Raw genomic sequence first — 14,244 nt, 5'->3', positions numbered from 1 at the left:
TTATTTTCACAAGTGCTGTTCATCTTTTGGCATTTTACCTTCCTTTTTCCTTCACTTTGATGATGGGTTTTCCCCAATCTTCTTCAGATCTTTTGGGACACTACTGCATGTAGCTGGCTGCCTAGCTTCTGCTGCATCCTCCTATGGCATTTCAATTAGGTGAGGCACCTCCCTCACTCTTTTCTTGCCTGTTTGGGAACTTTCATTGTCCCTATTTAAATTTTTGAGGAAAGTTTCTACCAACCATCCCTCTGGGGCATTCCCTTCAACCTCTACTGCTTTTATCTCAGCATCTTTGGCATTAAAATACTCAAAACACACAAGCAGATGACAGTGAAAATCCAAACACCCCAGACAACACATGACAGGAATTTTGAAGGTTGGGGGGGAGAGAGTGCAGGGGGATTGGAAGGTGGGGGGTGCAGAAAGGATAGAAGGCACCTGGTGTTTGAAACTAAAACTTTCCTTGGGCCAGACCCCAACACCAAACAAGATTCGGGCTCCATCAAAGCCTCTTTAAATTCTAATGGCTCTACCTTGGCCTCCTTAATCCTTACTGGCTCTGCTACCCACTGTGGGATTTTTTTTTGACTTCCTCAGCCCTCTGCAGCTATGCAGGATTATGTTTGTCCCCTTCAGTTTCCCCAGTTTACATATACTGCACTGGATCTTCTGAACACAGTACCTGACATCCCAGTAAGTCATTTCCCTTTGCACTGGTAAGCTCAGAATGACCCCAACCATCACTACACTGGTGACCAACTTATTTTGTGGGTAAATTCTAAATAAGGGATACTTAAAGTATTTGCCAGTAAACCCTTTTACCGACACTGTGGTATTTGTTCTCCTTTCAGGTGATCTCTCTGTAATTTTGCCACAAGTGGTGTTTGAAGGCAACTGATATCCCTGAGGATGGTTATCTCTTTGCTTGGTGCCCGGGATACAAAAGGAGTCATTTTTACTTTATGTAAAATGTTCTGGTAGGTTTTCTGGCCCTTAGCTACATTGGAACATAGGCTTATCATCATCATGGCTACCAACACTGTCTTGACTGCAGTACCCGCTGTTGGTCTTTTAGAATGCTACCATTTGTCCCTTATGTGTCTAGACTATCACATGGTAAACAAACCGATGGGCCCTTTGTGGTTTACCATCTTGTTTTCTTCTTTTAAAATTTGGAGACTGATTTGTTTCTCCTTCTCTAATCTCCTTTACTCTCTAGCCTATTTTCGTTTTGTCTACATCCATCCTATCTCTCCTTAGCCTGTGGGAATTACTAGATTCCAGTTTACTTTGAGTCAGGGGTCTGCGTGTCAATTCAAAGTTTGCTTGTCTGGCTTTGGAGAATCTTTGTTTCTCTACATGGGTTTTTATGGAAAGGAGAGTATGTTTTTGAACATTTTGAGAAGATTTACATCTCTAAGGTTTTCATATGTGGGATGTATTTTAAGCCCCCAGATCCATCAGTTGAAAGCAAGTTGCTTAACCCTTTCAAACTCAATGAAATTTGCTCAGGTCATTTCCAGAATGTTCATAATTTTTGGGGGTACGTCTCCAGTACCAGCTCATGTGCAATAAGGATGGCATTCTTTGGTAATCTCATAGTTTATTAAACTCTCATTGGACAATAGGGAATAAACTTCATGGGCTTTTCCTTTACAGTAGAAGGGTCCAAACTTCTATGGACCACTTCAAACTCATTGCAAGCTTTTCAGATTAGACAAAAATGTTTCCACATCCTCCACATTAAATCTTGGTACGAAATGGGAGCACTCAAAGCTCATTCAGAGCTAGGAAAAGTTAACTCACTAGTAGTGTCTTCACTGGGTACAGCTGATCCACTCTTATTCCATTCCAGCTGTCTTAATTCTCTTTCCTGTTTTTCCCTCTGGAAAGTGGTTTCTCGCTCCTGTTTCTGGAATTCTCTCACCTCCTTTCTTTCTTGCTTGCTTTTCCCATTCCTTTTCTTGGAACTCTCTTTTCTTTCTCTCCTTTTCCCTTTCTTTTCCTATTGCTTGGGATTCTTGTTCTACTTTTCACTGCTCCAGCTGTATATTTTCTAATGCTAGCCTATGCATTTTAGATTCCATGCCTAACTCCTGTTCTTCAGGTTAATTGCCAAATGTGTGGCTATAAGTTTTAGAATTTTAGATTTTCTAGCTTTTTGGGGGGAAATGCTTATCTCTAAATATCAAGCACTCTCCTTAACTCTTCATTGGTGAGGGCTTTTAAAGTGTCCCAAGTTACAGCACTTTGTTCTATGGAGGTACTAGGTCCACACTTGAGTGTGGACATTTTAAGTACTCTAGTGCTGTAAACCACAAGAAAAACTTTACGTGAGTTTTGAAATACCTCTAGGAATCAATTTATTTCCCAGTTCCTTTCCCATTGTCTGTATTGGTCTGATGACAGATGCAGACCCAAATTTCTGTTATGATTAGGTGAGGAGGGGGGTCGAATGGCTCCCCTATTCCCCACTCCTTGGTTGACCACAGCAGGTTTCTTCAAAAAATGATATGCCTTTCAATTCAGTGAATGTTTAACTGTTTACATGCTGTGACTTTAACAGATACAAGGAAACCTGTCTGTGTGTAAGATTTTAAAAAGAGAATGATATTATTGTACTTAACAGATGGTCTACATAAAATTAATAATAAATGCTCTGACTCTTTCGCACAGATGTATTCAACGGCTCACACACACACATACACACAAGAAATTAAAAAGTGGGTAAAAATAGGTTGAGTAGTTTACAAGTCTAGTAAAAGTCAGGGGTATATGGATATTGTAGCTTGATGACTAGGATAGTTCTGAGCTCAGTGATCTTTCATGATCTGTACCAAGATGATTTTAAAGATGCTGATGAATGATTTATCTTTTCTCATGGAGTTAGCAACTGCTGGGTTGATTCTTAAGATGCTGCCTGTAGCAAATGGATGGTCAAACATCAGGCAGGGCTCCAGCTGCAGGATGGGTGAGATAGAAAGAGATTACCCCACTCAGGGTCTTACTTCTTTGGCATTTCTTCTGCTTCCATTCTGTGGCCTAGAGAAAAGCAGTTTCTTAAACAGAAAAAGGGGACAGGGATTAGTTGACATCACATGATCCCCTCTCACCAACTGACCAGTTACCCAAACATGGCTATGGCTAGTTGATTCCAGGTCCTTGGTTTACATGATTAGATCATACTTGAATGAGTTTCTTTCTCAGCCAGAGTCCATTGTCCAAAGTGATTATGTCTAATGCTTGTTCCCCACCCAGTTAAACACATAGGTGGTTGTCTGGATGTTTTGTCCAGATACATGCACTGACTTTGAGCCCTCATGTGAAGCCATTGAACTGATTGTGACACTGCATCAAAGTCCCAGGGATTGACTTATGGCATTGCCCTTCACAGTTATCCACTCCTGTTGCCTTTTCAGCTTGTGCCTGGAGGGTCATCTGGCCTTCTGTAGATACAAGACATCTCTTCTACATTTCAGGTCGTCCACCAAGGCATCCATTGCAGCATCCAAAAGCCTGTGAGGAACCTCTCTCCCCTGCTATTCCATTCTCAGATCAGATGCACTTCCTACACGACTGCCAGAACCTCGCATAGCCCAGTGTTCCGAAATCGGAGAATATAATCGGAGACTTGCTTTTATTCCTTTTCTTTAAAAAGAAGCAGGCAGATTCTGAATTTTAATTCTGGTGTATGCACGCAACTATTATTGTCACTAACACTGAAGTTATGGTACCGTCAAATTTATAACCTTAGCTTCTTACAGGCATATCGTTAAGTGGTTAAAACGAATAATATTCTGAAACAATTTTACTCATGAACATAGCCTTGACTAATTAAGTGTCCCCATTGATATACGGAAGCAAGATAAGGAAAAATGAGTCCAGATATGACTAAACTATCCGGGTTCAATGAAAAGACGGAAGTAGGATAATAATCACCTGTTATGTGCCATAATTGGCCAATTTTAGAGAAGTCTGCACATTTACCCAGATTGTGCCTCGTAACATTTAGTGTTTTGCTTTTCTTGCCTGATTTTAGATGATAACTTCTGATAAACTGGGACTTTTCCACCCAGCGTGATCATTACTATATGAAAAGCACGGCTCTTTGGAGCACGTTATTTTTAGTGGGCTGTGAGGGGTGGGCTTGTGATTGGAGGAGCCGCTCGCTAGGCGACCAGGTCAGAGGGTGCAGCGTTCACCTGTGGCGGAGACGGAGAGCGCGACACAGGTGAGAAAGGCGGGCAGAGGGAGTATCCGCCTAAACTGATCTGCGTGCATACTGTATGTTATGGGTGCTCGCCGCTAACCGTGGGCCGAGCTAAGGTTAGTTGACTTTTAGAGCTGGCTGTTCCTGATTTGTTAAAGAAAACGAAACCATTAATTCCTACTTATTTATTTTAACTAATATTGAGTGTACGATATTCAGGAAGTTTTTTTAAAGGGCTGCCAAGAGTTAACTAAATGTACATATATACTTGAGTGAATTTGCTTTCAGTTTTGGCTGAACCTTCCAGTGTTAAAGCCTGTTAAAATTTCGGATTGTTTTCGTCAGTGTCTTGAGCTAAATTCCCTGACTAAATGGGAGCATTTTCGCAGTAGATCTGAAGGGGCTGTGTAGTACTAAGTGAGATTCCCCAAATGCGAGAAGAGTGCACTTACCGAGAGTTTTTGAGGACTCAGTCTAGACAGAATTGGGTCTGATTTTGGTGGACGGAAACACGATATCTTTGGAGTCACTGTGAATCTTCCGCCGAAATTGCGACTGTTATTGTGGGATCCCTCCCGCTCTACCTGTGGCTACTGGCGCCAGAAGGTTTAGTTGGAATATATTGACAGCAAGGTTTTTCACTCCTTTGTTTTAGCATGTAACCTTGTGTGGATATATGTTGCCATACCCCCGACACTTCCATCACCCTGCCTTGTAAACCCAGGAGGATGCTTCCTAGCTACCAAGTGCTAGGCTGATTAGTTAAGACAGGTGTCAAGTAGAAAGTATAATTGAGAACCAAAAGGAATACAGAAGGTTCAGAGGGGAGGTGAAAAAGCATATTAGAGAAGTTAAGAGGAATTAGAAAATATTGGCAGCTAACATAAAGGGGAATCCCAAAGTCCTCTATAGGCATATAAATAGTGAAAGGGTGGTAGAAGGAGGAGTAGGCCTGATTGAGACTTAAAAGGGAATTTACACATGGACAAAAGGGCTTGAAGCATTAAATGAATAGTTTGCATCTGTCTTTACCAAGGAGGTAGATGCTACCCAGGCCAATGTGACAGATGGGGAAACTTTGTCACTAGAAGGGCTCAAAATTGATGAGGAAGAAGTGTTGAATAGACTGTTGGAACTTAAAGCTGACAAGGCACTGGGACTCGATGAGATGCATCCAAGGATATTGAAGGAAGTGCGAGTAGAAATTTCAGGGTCACTGGCCATAATCTTTCAGCCTTCCCAAGGCTAAGGGGCAATGCCGGAGGACTGGAGAATTGCAAACATTATGTAGTTGTTCAAAAATGGTTGTAAGGATAAGCCCAGCAATTGCAGACCAGACAGTTTAACTTCAGTGGTGGGCAAGATTCTAGAAACAATTATTCATGATAGAATTAGTAGTCATATGGAAAAGTATGGGTTGATAAGGAAGAGAGAGCATGGAGTTCTAAAGGGGAAATTGTGTTTAACTTGCTGGAGTTTTTTTGAAGAGGTAACAGAAAAGGTAGATGAGGGTAATTCTGTTGGTGTGACATACATGGACTTTCAAAAGGCATTTGATACAGACTTGAGGAAAGTTATGGCTCATGGAATGAACGGGACAGTAGCAACATGGATACAAAATTGGCTGAAAAATAGGAAGCAGAGAGTAATGGTTAATGGATATTTTTCAGGCTGGAGGAAAGTTTGTAGTGGAGTTCCCCAGGGGTTGGTATTAGGATGCTTGCTTTTCCTAATATATATTAATGATCTAGATCTTTGTGTGCCGGGGACAATTTCAAAGTTTGCAGATGATAAGCTTGGCAGTGTTGTGAACTGCAAGGAGGACAGTGTAGAACTTCAAACGGACATAGACAAGTTGGTGGAATGGGCAGATGAAGTTCAATGTGGAGAAATGTGAAATGCTGCATTTTGGTAGGAAGAACACATAATACAAAATAAGGGGTGAAATTTTGAAGGGGGTGCAGAAAGATGTGTGTTTGTGCGTAATAAAGCATATGATGTCCTGGGCTTTATTAATACAGGCATAGAGTACAAGAGCAGATGGGTTATGCTGAATTTATATAAGACACTCATTAGACCTCAGCTGGAGTATTGTGTACAGTTCTGGGTGCCACACTATAGAAAGAATGTGAACACATTGGAGAGAGTGCAGAAGAGGTTTACAAGAATAGTTTCAGGGATGAGAAACCTCAGCTATGAGGATAGATTGGCAAGGTTGGGATTCCTCTCCTTGGAGAGAAGAAGGCTAAGAGGAGATTTGATAGAGAGGGGGCTGGTCAGAGTATATAGGGAGAAGCTGTTGTCATTCGTAAAAGGATCAAGAATGAGAGGGCACAAATTTAAAGTGATTTGCAAAAGAAGCAAATGTGATGTGAGAAAAAGCTTCTTCACATGAGTGTTGTTCGGGTTTGGGTCTGGAATGCATTGCCTGGAAGTGTGGTTGAGGCATTCAAGAAGGCATTAGATTTACTCAAATCATGCAAGCTATGGAGCTAATCAGGTATTGACAGCTAAGTGTCAAAACTGATAAAAGCTAGTAGACAAGGATGATTCGTTGTGCTATGTACTTCGGGGGAAAAAGAAAGGAGGACAATGTGATTTAAGACTGCTTTGTTTTAATTTTAACAGCCACATGGTAAGTATGGATAGATGGTATCAAGCCTGTAAGAAATGTTATTCAAGCATTTTACAATATCCTGTGATAGACTGTGGGTTATAAAATAATCTCTCGTTTATGGGCAAATGTGTTCCTTTTCTGAATAGTAGAGGTGCATTTGTTAGGTCATCAGTATAGATTGTAACCGAGTTCTGATGGATTGCCTGAAGAAAGATTGGTTGTTGAATCAAGGTAGGGTTTAAGAAAACGTAATACTTAGTTCAAAAGCTTGATATCTAGAGGGCTGTGCAGTGATGTTGACATAACAATGGTACGACGGAATGGAAAAAAAACTTGCATTTACCTAGCATCTTTTTAATGTCAGTAAACTTCCTAAGGTACTTCACAGGAATGTAACCAGACAAATATTGACACCAAGCAAAAGAAGGAGATATTAGGACAGTGACTTAACTTGGTCAAAGAGAGGTTTTGCGGAGTGTGTTGAAGGAAAAGAGTGACTTCTGTCTAGAACTAGTTATTTCTCTGGCCTTGAGTGACACATGATAAACTGGATTTAAATTCCTCTTTTGGAGAATCTAAATATTGGATCATAAATGGTTGTTAATTTTATTACAACATCTGCAAAGAGTCTGTGTAGCTCTGAATGCAGGGGAAAAAAACATCTCCTTTTGGATTTTTTTTACAGCCAAGGTCCACACAGATAAGTAAACTTTCACTGATTGTGGCAAAATCCAGTCAGATTGTTGAATTTTACAGAGAAGAGTTGCTGCCATTTTAACTGAACGCTTTGGGTTTATGCCAGGATTTAGTCTCTACATTTGAATATTTCATATTGGTCTGTAAAGCCTGCATAACATACAAGCTATGTAAACTGACCTGATTCTGCCTCTGTCTCCTTTTAAACCACTCCGCTTCCCCATCATTTGCAACTCGAGTTTTAGCACATTTTGAATTAAACATAATGGAAACAACAAATACTTAACATTTAGAAATGCATGTTGCATAGCAAAGTGTCTTGTAAGATGCTGTAGTCTTTGTACACAATTGTGTCAATGATGCAGTGGTGAGTTGCATCACTTATTGGTTCTGATTTTCAGATTGGACACGTTCCCTGCTCAAATAAGTTGAGGCATATCTCCATGTGGAGATAATTGTCAAAGCTTAGTTGCACTTCGGCTTAGGGGTGGGGAAGGGAACTGAGTTTCCCTCTGCTAGCATTCCAACATTTACCTTGGTGAACACCCGACAAAAGGCCAGTTAACATGGTGGAAATGCTATTGTGTTTCACATCATTTTTAATTTGGTTTGCATGTGCCCAGCCTCATTACAGGTTGCTGCACCAGAAAATGGACCATTCCATGTCGTCTAGGAAAATGCCCCGGGCCCGAAAGCCTAAAAAATGATCTGATTCTGCAAATTATTTCTATTAAAAGTAGGGTATGTTGAAAAACACTGCAAAATTTTGCACATTGCTACAATACATAGAGCATAATAAATCCAGAATATGTTGCTGTTTAGAGATTGATTCCCAGTGTTCAGTGCGGGAAATGTTTAAGTGCTGACTTCCAAGGATTGACCTGGCAGGAAGTTGCATTTGTATAGGCTCTAGAACACAAAATGCCCCAATGTACATCAGAGCGCTGAGCCAAAGGACAGGCAATTACAAAGTGTGACCAAAATCTTGGTTAAAGCAGCAGGTCTAAAATGAGTGGCAGAGGGATTTAGGAAGAGAATTGTAAATAATGGGTCATTGTCAGCTGAAAGCACAACCACTAATGGTGGAGAAAAGCAAAGTGGGGAAGGATGCAGAAGAGGTAAGAGTCAGAGGAAATGGAATGTTGATCTCAAATTAATTACAGATTAGGAAATTATTTGGGCTTCTTAGCTTATCCATCCAAAAAACATCCTCTGCATTTCCCCACATTGCAGCCTTTGATTGTTTCTTAATGAATTCTAGGATTTTCACCTCCACTATTCTAACTGTAATTCTTGAATGATTGATTTAGAGCATGAAAAAGCTTTCTAACACTTGGCTGTTGATTATTTTTTGATCTGGATCCAGCATTTTGAGGTGGTGTGCTGTGCTGCGTATTTAGTCTACTGTTAGTGCCAAGTTATTTTTGCACATAGGCAGCAAAGTGGAATTAAGTACTAAAAATCTAATTCTCATAGTTACCCATGGGTGCAGCAGCATTGTGGTTATACTATTGGATTAGTAATCCAGAGGTCTGGACTAATGATTTGAAGACATAGTTTTAAAAAATTCATTCATGGGATGTGGGCATCACTGGCTAGGACAGCATTTATTGCCCATCCCTCATTGCCGTTAAGGTGATGGTGAGCTGCCTTGAACCGCTGCAGGCCATGTGGTGTAGCCACACCCACAGTGCTGTGAGGAAGGAAGTTCCAGGATTTTGACCCAGCCCCAGTGAAGGAGCAGAGATATAATTCCAAGTCAGGATGGTGTGTGGCTTGGAGGGACATCTGCAGGTAGTGGTGTTCCCATGCATCTGCTGCCTTTGTCTTTCTAGATGGTAAAGTTCAAGGATTTGAGAAGTGCAGTTGGAGGAGCCTTGGTGAGTTGCTGCAGTGCGTCTTGGAGATGATACACACTGCTACCACTGTGCATCAGTGATGGAGGGAGTGAATGTTTAAGGTGGTGGTTCGGGTGTTTTGTTCTTGATGGTCTTGAGTTCTTGAGTGTTGGAGATGTGCTCATCCAGGTAAGTGAGGAGTATACCATCACACTCCTGACTTGGGCCTTGTAGTTGGCAGACATGCTTTGGTGAGCCAGGTCGTGGGTTAATCGCCACAGAATTCCCAGCCTCCAACGTGCTGTTGCAGCCACAGTGTGTATATGACTAGTTTGGTTTCTAGTAAATGGTAACCCCCAGGATCTTGATGGAGGGGGATTAAATGATGGTAATGCCAATGAATGTCAAGGGGAAGGGGAGTTCAAATGCCAGGGTAGCAGCTGGCTAAATACAGTTAGAGTACAAAGCTAGTATCAGTAATGGTGACCATGTAATGAAAAATCCAGCTGCTTCACTAATGTCCTTTTGGGAAGGAAATCTGGTCTGTTTGTGATTCCAGACCCACAGTAAAGCAAATGCCTCTTAACTTGCCTCTGAAATGGCCTAGCATCAAATAACTACATAGAGTTCTGATAAGAATAAAGCAGGATGGGCCATCTGACATCTTCCTAGCCATTTGACCCTGTAAAGTCATCCTCACTGACGTCTGGAGGCTTGTGCCAGAATTGGGAGAGTTGTCCCACAAACTAGTGAAGCAACAGCACAACATAACCATACTCGCAGAAACCTCTATGTTGAAAGAAGCATTGAGAATAACAAGGATACAGAATGTACTATTGATGAGACCCTTCAATGAAAGTGGCTGGCATCACTACTGAGTTGGCCATATGCTGAAGGTCATCTGTCAGACTGGACCTTCAAACGGTGAGAGAACCAGCATGAAGGAAAAACCGACTTGACCTTGCCCTCACCAACCTACCTTTTGTAGATGCATCTTTCAGTGAGAATATTGGTAGGGGTGACCATTGCACGGTCCTTGTAGAGACAAAGTCCCATCTTCACATTGAGGAGACCATCCATTGTGTTGTGTGGCACTGCCACTGTGCTAAATGGGCTAGATTTGGAACATTTCCAGCAGTTCCAAACTGGATATTCATACGGTACTCAGCTGCCATCAGCAATATTCCACCACAATCTGTAACATTGACCTGGATTTTCGCCACAATGCAGAGCCTCTGTTGTGGCAAAAATAACAGATGAACCAGAAATTTGAAGTCCTGCCCTTGAACATCTTGCTTCATGAGGGCTTATTTTCATGAGGGCTGTTCGCTTTCCATGCCCATGTGGTTAATGGAGGCAGCTGGCCACCCATCATCAGCTGCCTCCACTCAAGTCGGATTTTGGTAGTTTAGGAATGTAAAACCCCATGGGCAGAGCAGACCTGGTAAGAGTAGGCCTGAACTTGTGCATTTCATTGGATAGCTTCCCCTTTGGAAAGAGAAGGTACCATTTTGGATCTGGTCCTGGGACACCTTTGGGGGAGGTCAGGTGCCCTTTGGAATTGTTAAAAGTAGGCATGAATGTGCATAAACTCATTAACTGTCAAGCTCCTTGGAACTGTTGAGAGGACTGGTCATCCTGACATATAAGACTTTAAAGGGCCATTGGGGCAATTTACAGAGCATCAGTTGACATGGAAGTTACGAGGGACCATGGGGGTTTTGTACAGGGCATGAGATAGCTTGGGTTTGCATGGAGGGGGCATGGGGAATGTGTGCAGGGGTGAGGAATGTATTTCTGTTTTTTTTTCTCCAAATTTTTGGACACTGTGCCCTGAGGCAGGCCTTCTGCCTGGCCTGCCTTTGCACCCAGCATCCTCCTCACTACTTCTGGGGCTCCCTGACTTCTAATACAGCCCACCCTATCCCCCACCTGGACTGAAAATCTGATATCCAGGCAACCAATTTTAAAAGTTGGGTTTGTGGAGCTGGGAGTTATCCTGACTCTGTGCACCCAACTCAAATGAAGATCCAAGCCCTTGTGTCCCAACATGTCCATCGCTCTAACGTTATCATCTTGCCAAGAGACCAACCCAAGAGAGCATGGCTGGAGCAGCACCAGGCATACCTAAAAATGAGGTGCCAACCTGGTGAAGATGAAAAACAAGATCTAATATATTCTAGAATACATTAGTGGAAGCAGCATGTTATTGTTGGAGGTATGTGATCCCATACTGAATGGATCAGATCAAAACTCTGCAGTCCTGCCATGTCAAGTGTTTAATTGTCCACCATTCACAAATCAATGGCTTTAGGGAGCTCCATGAACATCTCCATTACCAATGATGGTGGGGCCCAGCATGCGATTGTAAAGGCGGGGCTGAAATGTTTGCCACCGTTTTTGGAAAGAAGTGTTGATCTATTTCGGCCTCCTTCACCACCTGTACAATCATAGATGACAGTCTTCAGCCAATTAAACTCCCTCCACTTGATATCAAGAAACCACTGAGCGCAGTGAATATAGCAAAGGCTATTGTGCTGCAGCCCTATGCTCCAAAACCAGCTGTGCCTCCTAACTCTGCTGTTCCAGTACAGCTACAACACTAGCATCAAAGGGGAAAATTGCCCAGGTATGTCTTGTCTGCAAAAAAACAGGACAAATCCAGTTCATTCACTATTGTCCTCAATGTACACTCAAAGCATGAGCAAAGTGTTAGAAGATGCCACCGATAGTGCTATCAAGCAGCACTTGCTTATTGCTCAGCTTGGGTTCTTCCAGGACCACTTGCCTGGATGAGTGCAGCTCCAACAACACTCAAGGAGCTTGACACCATCCAGGATAAAGCAGGCTGTTTGAATGACACCCCTTCCACAACCTTAAACATTCCTTCCTTCCACTTGTGGCAACAGTGCATACTTTCAACAAGATGTATTGCAGCAACATACTAAGGTTTCTTCAACAGCACCTCCCTGATCTGTGACCTCTGTTGCTAAGAAGAACAAGTTCAGCAGGAGTGTGGGAACACGTTTTTTTAACTTGAAACAATATTGCCATTCCTTCATAATCGTATCAAAATCTTGAAACTCCACCCCAAACAGGACTGTGGGTGTTATTAACACCATATATGTTCAATAAAGCGGCATGTCACCTTCTTGAGGGAATTTAATGCTGGCCACGCAGTGATGCCTGTGTCTCGCGAATGAATGAGAAAAAAGTTGATTTGTGACTGAATTAAGATTTCACTATATATCTTTTTATAGTTAGACTTAAAAACTGTGGGTATCGAGTGAAACAGGTGGCCAACAAGGGGAGAAACAAGTTGGTCAGTGGTGTAAATGGAGAATTTTTTGTGTATGCTTGATCAATACAAAAGGTGCCATCTAAGACCCAAGAAACATTACTGAACAAGTTAAAATTAAAAAAAATGTACCTGCAGTTTGAGGTCAGTGGTGAATGAATGACACTCACTGTTCCTTACACTTACTTTTAATGGAACTTTTCATTGGGATTTGTAGTAATTCAAGAGCCAAAACGGTGGGGCACCACCCCACGGGGGATCTGAAACCTATATGAACAGGTCAAGCAATTGCATGTCTCCTCAACCAATCAGATCCAAGAATCCTTACTGAGCCACTAAACCAAGAAGTGTGTTAGAATGTTTCATTCTATGCCAAATTGTGTACGGAAAAGGGCAGGAAAGAGAGAATAAGGAAGACTTGCATGAACACTAGGCATCTGCAAGTATTTCGCAGTTAATGGAGTATTTTTGATGCGCAGTCACTATTAATGGAATTGAGAGATGAGAGACATTTAGGACTTGTCCATTCTAGAGTAAAATTTCCTGGTATGTTTTGTGGTTTTGCATCACAAATAATGCCTAATTGTGCCCTCCATGTATTCCAATGCTGAATCTATGGTACAGGTGTTGTGAAGCTTGTGGAGGAGCTTGAAACTCAGTCAGCCACATCCTGATTTTTGCACTTAACTGCATGTGTGTGGAGGCCAAAAGTTGCTGGCAAGTTATTCTTTCATAAATGGTGCATGTTGATGGCCTCACTGTCACTCTTGCAGCAAAGTCTGGGTCAATGCCACAAATTGTTAGATTTGTTCCCTCATCCTTTGGCTCAATCTTTAGTGCTACAAATTGCTGGAAGTGTGGGCTAATAACTAGGAATGAGGCATCTGGAACTGCATTGATTTGATGGGATCAATCTGTTTCAACCAATGAGGTTTAAGGATAAACCAAGTAACAGAGGAATGACAAAGAAGAAAGTGGAGTGAATTAGAGACAAACTAGATACAGAAAGAGAAATAGAAAATTGGATTAAGGGAGAGGAGATAGAAATGTTTCTTACTGTAACTTTTTAAAAACCTTTAGAAATAATTTATTATTTGCAAGGCTGAGATTCCACAATTCCAATTCCTTCACACTGGGCTGTGATGTTGCATTCTGTTGCAGGAGCATTTATGGAACTGTTATTAAGTATTAGGCTTAGCTTTCTGTGGCAAGTTGAATTGTTTCATAGCAGCAAAAATGCAATAACTTCTTAAAGCGTGGGGGAAGTTATGGCAAGCTACTCCTTTTGTCAAGGCTAGTGGTAGATTGATGCAAATCTCGCAATTTGAACAGATTTGCCATATCCCCCTTCAGTAAATTGCTGAGTTTTGCACACTAAGAATTCCATGTGCATTTACAGTTATTTTTCTAGCAAATTCTGGGCCATTAATTTTGGTACATTTTATTTTTGTTTTGATATTTAAAATCACTTGATAAATAGATAACTATTCATATTTAGCCCGCGTTGTACTACATTTTAAAATTTAGCTGCTCAAACCCTGGCCTTGAGAAGATTAGCAGTGTGTCCTCACAAAGACCCAAA

The 14,244-nt window shown here is 41.6% G+C and overlaps 1 protein-coding gene across 1 annotated transcript in view; it reads left to right on the top strand.

Annotated features, from left to right (window-relative positions):
* The first annotated feature begins 4,019 nt into the window (after nt 1–4,019).
* Nucleotides 4,020–14,244, top strand: part of inpp4b (inositol polyphosphate-4-phosphatase type II B) — a 900,896-nt gene continuing 890,671 nt past the window's right edge. Inside the window, exon 1 of the mRNA XM_041213287.1 lies at nt 4,020–4,234. The gene's annotated coding sequence lies outside the window, so the exon portion shown is untranslated. The remainder of the gene's footprint in view (nt 4,235–14,244) is intronic.

Source organism: Carcharodon carcharias, chromosome 1 (assembly GCF_017639515.1).
Source record: "Carcharodon carcharias isolate sCarCar2 chromosome 1, sCarCar2.pri, whole genome shotgun sequence".
Lineage (NCBI taxonomy): Eukaryota > Metazoa > Chordata > Chondrichthyes > Lamniformes > Lamnidae > Carcharodon > Carcharodon carcharias.
Note: the sequence above shows the minus strand (reverse complement) of the source record. Positions and strands in the feature narration are given on the sequence as shown.